General features: G+C 36.9%; 1 non-coding gene across 1 annotated transcript; it reads right to left on the bottom strand.

Moving 5' to 3' along the window:
- Window positions 1-4201: 4201 nt before the first annotated feature.
- Window positions 4202-4285, bottom strand: Trnal-cag (transfer RNA leucine (anticodon CAG)). The gene has a single exon. It is a non-coding gene; the product is annotated as a tRNA-Leu (tRNA).
- Window positions 4286-7061: the final 2776 nt, after the last annotated feature.

Here is a 7061-nt window from a genome sequence, read left to right as displayed (position 1 = left end):
AAAATTAAATGATGACAAGACAGAAATCCTGCACATAAGATCTCGATTTAGTCGTTCCCAAAATCACAGTCATTAAGCGTTGGGGACAGTACCATACATCCAGTGGATTATGCTCGCAATATTGGGTTTGGGTTCGACAGCACCCATGAATTTAAACAACACATCATCCGACTCTGTGCATTTATTTCGATATTCGCCGCATTGGATTCATTCGTAAATATCTTTCCCAGCAGACCTGTTTAAAACTTGTCAACGCTACTCTTTCCTCAGAGCTTGATTACGCTAATGCCCTATTAATAGTATTATTTGGACTACCGTCATCCAGCATTAATCTATTGCAGAGAGCTCAAAACTCTGCTGCGCGGCTAATTGCACAAGTGAAGAAACATGAACACATTTCTCCGATTCTGATGAAATTCCACTGGCTCCCTGTAATATATAGAATCAAATTCAAGATTTTACTTCTTACCTACAAATATTTGAACGGCACCGCACCTGACTACCTCACTACACTTATCGAACTTAATAAACCGACCAGATCTCTCCGCTCAAGTGACAAAGTTTCTCTTAAAACTCCACGAACAAGACTCAGATTCTATGGTGATCGTTCTTTCTCATATGCCGCTGCTACCTTGTGGAATGATCTTCCAAGTCATATTCGTTTTGCATCAAGTACTGAAATTTTCAAATCTAGGCTAAAGACCTACTTTTTTGAGAAAGCATATTTAAGTGACACTTTGTAAAGCGCCAGTGAACATTTTAAATGGATACCAGGCGCTATATAAATTTGTTATCATATCATATCATATATTACTATTTAACATACATTATGATGTACACCAAGAGTGTAATTACACCCCCCCCCAAACACACACACACACACACACACACACACACACACACACACTGTTTCGATAATAATCTTTACGGCCCTGATTTGAAGTTTTGTGGGTCGAATGTACGACGGAAGGGTCCGACTTTAGGACTCGGGAGGGCCCATAAGCCATACTACCAAGGTCTGCAAAACCCATATCTGGGCTGTAAAGGTTTTATCATAACCCCATGTAGTGATATGGAAACATCATTTGAATCACATAATCACATAAATCGACAGTGAAATATTATTTTATTCGCAAAAACATAAAGATAGTGAAGAAATTAACAAAGCCAAATCACTAAGTGAACGGATATGGATGAGCACAACACTTGCCATATTTGGGCAAAGTGTGCTGGTGCGTGACACAGAAAATTATCGATCCGCGTGCTCTCCATTGAATAGATGGAATTGATAATGCATTGGGTATAAAAATACTGTTGCAGCTTCGATGTTAGGTGAAACGGGAGTTATTTTAGAAAAGAGAAAACGATAATAATGCATGTGTACATCACTCTACGTGAAGACAACGTGGTCGCTATTCTAAAAAAAATAGAAAAACTAAATGTTGATTTATTTCAATCGATACAAGGTAACTTTAGAAGGTGTTTTAATGATTATTATAACCGATACTTTTAAAAGTAAGTACGTACTATATTATCACCTCAAGGCAAAGCTGAAGGTATTAAAAATTACAAAATAATATAAATCATGGTAAAGAAATAAAATGAAAATAAACGAACAAAATAACCAATGTAATGATGGTTTTCAGTTAAATTACAATGCTAAGAGCGTGTGTACCCATGATGCATTGCTTCTAGCTTCTTCTCGTCCCAAGTTCCAATCACCGTGTTGGATTTGGTTTTAATTTCCTTAGTTTACATTGGGACAATGTTTTTCAACGCAAAATATCGTGTAAACTACAGCTTAGTGACAAAGTGTAGTGTGCTTGTCTCCAGCTTGTCCTTATTAGTTATTGTTGGTTACGTTTTCAAACGATTTTCTCATGTGTGGATGATGGGATCGTGATGGATGACGACATCAACACATGGATTTGAAATAAAAGTGGTTCAGTATCCTTACATCTACAACCAACCATAGCTGATCTATCGTTTTACCTTTTTTTTGTGATTGTAAGTCATCACTTTATCGTCTTACAAAAAAACTTCCAATTTTTACTAACATGATATGTGTTTTCTGTTCAGGGCAATCATTTTGTGTTTTGCTATACAATCATGTCAATTCGTCTTCTAGTGTCTCAGCCAAGTATGAACAGACTTTGTGAAGCACATCGAGAAATCTCTGAAACGCATCAGGACCCTTGGAACACAGAATCCGAATAAGTAGTCGTCTTTGTTCGTATTGAGACAGACTTGCATTAGTAATTGCTGACTCATCTTCCTCAGTGAATACCTACAATGTAGAAAACGGTAAGTCTTTATAAATAAGGTGTAAAGTGTCCCTGGAGTGAAAATTATTAATCCTTAGAAATCTCTCCAAACCACGTCATGTTCATGTTGAAGCTTGTCTCTAGTCCTTTTCAAATAATGCAAGATTTTTGGGGGGTCTGCCGTCTTTTTTTAAAAAAGGAAATCAATAATCTGTAAAATTTGCATAAATGTATCAGTCTGAGAGTATTCAGCGGCCATATTAAATTGAAAATAATATTGATGCAAATTTGATTATTTAGTCATGCATTATACGTACGTTATTCTTGTACGACTATATTACAACATATTGTGTCACGTCTATACGACCTGACTGTGAACAAAAAAAACAAGACAGGTACAGTAAGAAGAGAGAGCATTTGGAGGAGATAACATAACACTTACTTCTGACATCTCTTCCAGTACCTTGTCTGTTGGTAGATTGCAGGCAAATGATGGCATATATTTGCGAAGAAGTTGACGATGTTTTTCTTTCATTCCAACTTCATCAAGGGGGTATTCTGGAATAATTAACCACAAAAATATTATAATTTATATCATCGAACACTGGCATTTGAAAGATGTCACAAGCTGCGGTCAAATGCGATCGAAAGTACCATTATCGCTAACGATGTTATGAACTATTAATTATAAACAATGCAATCTTTGTACTACACCGCATTATACTTGGATAAATGTTAGCTTTCAAACTTGAATCCTCAGGTTTCCTGCAGGGACGACGTGATCCTTTTGATGTCATGCGTTGTTTACGCATGCGTAACTTCAAAATATTGTCCAAAACAAGTGTGTATCGACCCAAGTCTCTGTTTAGAGATGATGGTTATATTGTTGTGATCCATGGATTCTTGATTTCCATGGTAACTATTAATCTATAAAAATGAGTCTTCATCATAATAACTTTTAATTGTATCTGTCTCCGAGTGACAATGGAATGGCGTCAAATAAGACTATAATATGGGTTGTAAGATGTCACACGTGGTGCTACCCCAATTACTTATTTTCTTTTGTTTTTAAATGGGTTGATGACATACTTCTTGTTGACTTAAAGGCCCATTATTCAATCTCAGGTTCTCGCATCACCGTTATTGTTATCAGTGGAGCCATAAGGATTACAATGATAATTATTTTGATTTGGACCAACTTTATCTATAGCTCTAGATCTGCTCGTTTTATGTATACTGCTCCGTTATCACATCGATATCTTAAGTTTAATGATTAGCTTCATCTGAACTAAGCCCTCAAAGATGAAAACTCCCTCGCTGAATATTTTTTACAAATTGGTGCCACACAGTGAACTCGCTTTAGTTGGATGTTTTGAATTATGATATGATTGTGCTAGCCTGTTAGGCCTAAAAAAGATTGTTTGGTTCCGTTTACCCGAACCCACCTTGTTTTTTCACCGGCCCTATTTGTATTCGAGAAAAAAAATAAAATCGCGAAAATTGTGAAGTCTCGCGAGAAATAGTGGATGAGGAAACTGTCATCAACTGAAAAAGACAATATAAAACTGTTCTTCCAATCTGCAATGGCTGTACATCTGATCTGAAGAAACCAATAACATAGAGACTAGACACTCACACATGAAAATGAGGTTCTGATTACGTTCGATTTTAGAATAGGTGGGGTAGGTAGACTTTTTATTTCAATATATATATATAAATTCTACCTACCCCACCTATTCTAAAATCGAACATAATCGGAACCTCACAATTATGTTAGGCCTTAGTCTCAATGCATAACTAATATAAATTGTCCGTATTAGTTGTGCCTACTACATGACTCAATTTCATTATCAAATAAAGCCTGCCGCAATGTAACAATATGCAGAAATAAAAAAACTATGTTTTGGACAAGAGTCAAGACCAATAAAATAGGTTTTTGTCAGAAGTGGGATTCGAACCCACGCCTACAAGAGTAGACTGCGACCTGAACGCAGCGCCTTAGACCGCTCGGCCATCCTGACATAGTGTTGATAAAGTTCCTGTTTGCTTTTCGACAATGGACTGCAATGGCTATTGTTTAGTGCCTATTGTACGGTAGGTGCGGTTGTACAATGGCTTAAGGTTTAAAAGGCCATGTTACATTAATTGTACCAAACAATGGCAATCAAGACCATCTAGATCGTAAACAGAATAGCGCTTAAATGATCGCCTTCGATCGAAAATTAAAACAGACAAGTATACATATATTGCCTGGACCGCATTCCGCACATTGAATGTTGGGTTCACCGTGAGGTCAGAAGTCATGAGGTAAATCCCAAAATGATGACATTTTATCTTCATACGCAATATATCGATTGGATCAAAGAAAATATGTATATATCGATTGAATAAAAGTAAATATGTATACAGTATATTGATTGAATTAAAGTAAATATGTATATATCGATTGAATTAAAGTTGATATGTATACGTCTGTCTGTCTGTCTGTCTGTCTGTCTGTCTGTCTGTCTGTCTGTTTTTCTGCCTGCCTGCCCATTTGTGTGTCTGTCCGTCTTCTGTGTACGAGTCTGTCTGTCTGTCTGTCTGTACGTACGTATGTATGTATGTATGTATGTATGTATGTATGCATGCATGCATGCATGCATGTATGTATGTATGTATGTATGTATGTATGTATGTATGTATGCATGCATGTATGTATGTATGCATGCATGTATGCATGTATGTATGTATGTATGTATGTATGTATGTATGTATGTATGTATGTCTGTCTTCGAATCCTGTCTGTCTGTCTGTCTGTCTGTCTGTCTGTCTGTCTGGCTGGCTGGCTGTCTGTCTGTCTGTCTGGCTGTCTGTATGTCTGGCTGTCTGTTGGCCTGTCGACGTTCTTCTAAATGTCTGTGTATGTCCAATCTCTACCCGTTCTCTCTTGTACATTTATGCCCATATTTACCTATGGTTGATGTAGTACCGCAACACTGGCAATATACTATGTCCTTTTTGTAGCATACATATAGCATAATAACTGTCAATATTAACAGGACAATGCTAATACACCCAATTGTTGCTATATATGGTACATGATTGACATCTATGAAGTGTACTGCAATGGAAGATTTGGTACTACTTGCAGTGTACGTAATATTGTATTTAAGTATCATCTTTGTTGTCGTACTCGATGAAGTCTCTCCTGTTATGTTTGCCTCTGTAAATATACATTATGAAATACGATAATTATGATGAATTCAATTCTCTTGCTTGGATACTCGTAAACACTTTGGTAATGAGGTCATTTTGTATAGGTGTAAACAAAAGTTATCTTCCCAGAACAAAATTGTACATCAGATGCATGGATTATGAGAGAGAGAGAGAGAGAGAGAGAGAGAGAGAGAGAGAGAGAGAGAGAGAGAGAGAGAGAGAGAGAGAGAGAGAGAGAGAGAGAGAGTCAGACAGACAGACAGACAGACAGACACAAAGACAAAGACAAAGACGGAGAGAAGTTAATTCCTTCATTACTTGTTCTTATCTGTTCATATCTAATACCGCAAACCGTCTTCGATGTAATATTTCCCTCGGAGATAACAGTAAGGCCAGCATCGCTGCAACTGAGAGAAAAATAACAATACGATTAACGTCTAATAAAAACCCTTGACAATTCTTATCAATATGTGATTAAGCTCACTGATGTCTCTTCTACAACGCATGGCCTGGAAAATGTATATACTTTCGCAAATGACGTAAACTTCAGCTCAGAAACAAAGTCTTGTTCGAGCGTTCTAGTTACTGGCCAGGTTTTCGTGGCGTGGGACCCTATTATATTAGTATAGTTGATGGTATAGGAAGTGTTTTATGAGTACAAGTGTACACCATGTTTTGAGTTCGACCACAAATGATGACTAAATATGCATAACTTGAAGTAGAATATTATGGGTATGCAGGCAGCAAAGACTATGAACGATAATCCTACAAACATAACAATGACCCTTTTAGTGGGAAAATACTTACTTTGGTTGTGGTTGGCACTTTTGTTTCCTGGACGTTTGGTCAGAAAAAGTACCCGGTGCACAAACCTGGCAGTAACCTAGCCACCAATATAAGATACACACAATTTAGTATGTACATATGTATATGCCTATCTATCTATCTATCTATTTATCTATCTATCTATCTATCTATCTATCTATCTATCTATCTATCTATCTGTGCCTGTCTGTCTGTCTGTCTGTCTGTCTGTCTATTTATTTATTTATTTATTCTTTAACATTTACATGTAGACATAAAACTAAAGGTTCTGGTATCCGCATCAGTAAATGTATCCTTGGATATAAGTTCATGTGAGAAATTGTAACTGTCACGGTATGACATAGATATACATTGTTTTATCTAATGAAAGTACAATTTAAAGGAAATGTACAGTTGTTAAAATGTTTTTACATATTACCATCAAAAGTGACGCCCTCTCCAGGTGGACAAAGGTCATTCTCAAGACACAGTTCCCCTGATTGACTGTAGTGGTACGCTTGTTTGCACCTGCACACGTTATCTGAACTTCGGTCAACATGTGCCTCTTCCACGAGATATTCATATGGCTTATCGCATGGATTAAGTCGTTTGCAATACTGTAGTGAGTTTGGTTTATCAGCAAAGTAACCCACTGGACATGGCTCGCACACAGTTCTATCGCCGTTTTCAGTACAGTACCTTGAAATTTGTTCGCCTATGGACACAACATGTTAAATGTCAAATTCAAACAACATGTTCATATCAAGATGACGACATTCGGAATAGCCTAATACT

This window comes from Glandiceps talaboti, chromosome 3 (assembly GCF_964340395.1).
Source record: "Glandiceps talaboti chromosome 3, keGlaTala1.1, whole genome shotgun sequence".
In the NCBI taxonomy this organism is placed as follows: domain Eukaryota; kingdom Metazoa; phylum Hemichordata; class Enteropneusta; family Spengelidae; genus Glandiceps; species Glandiceps talaboti.
Note: the sequence above shows the minus strand (reverse complement) of the source record. Positions and strands in the feature narration are given on the sequence as shown.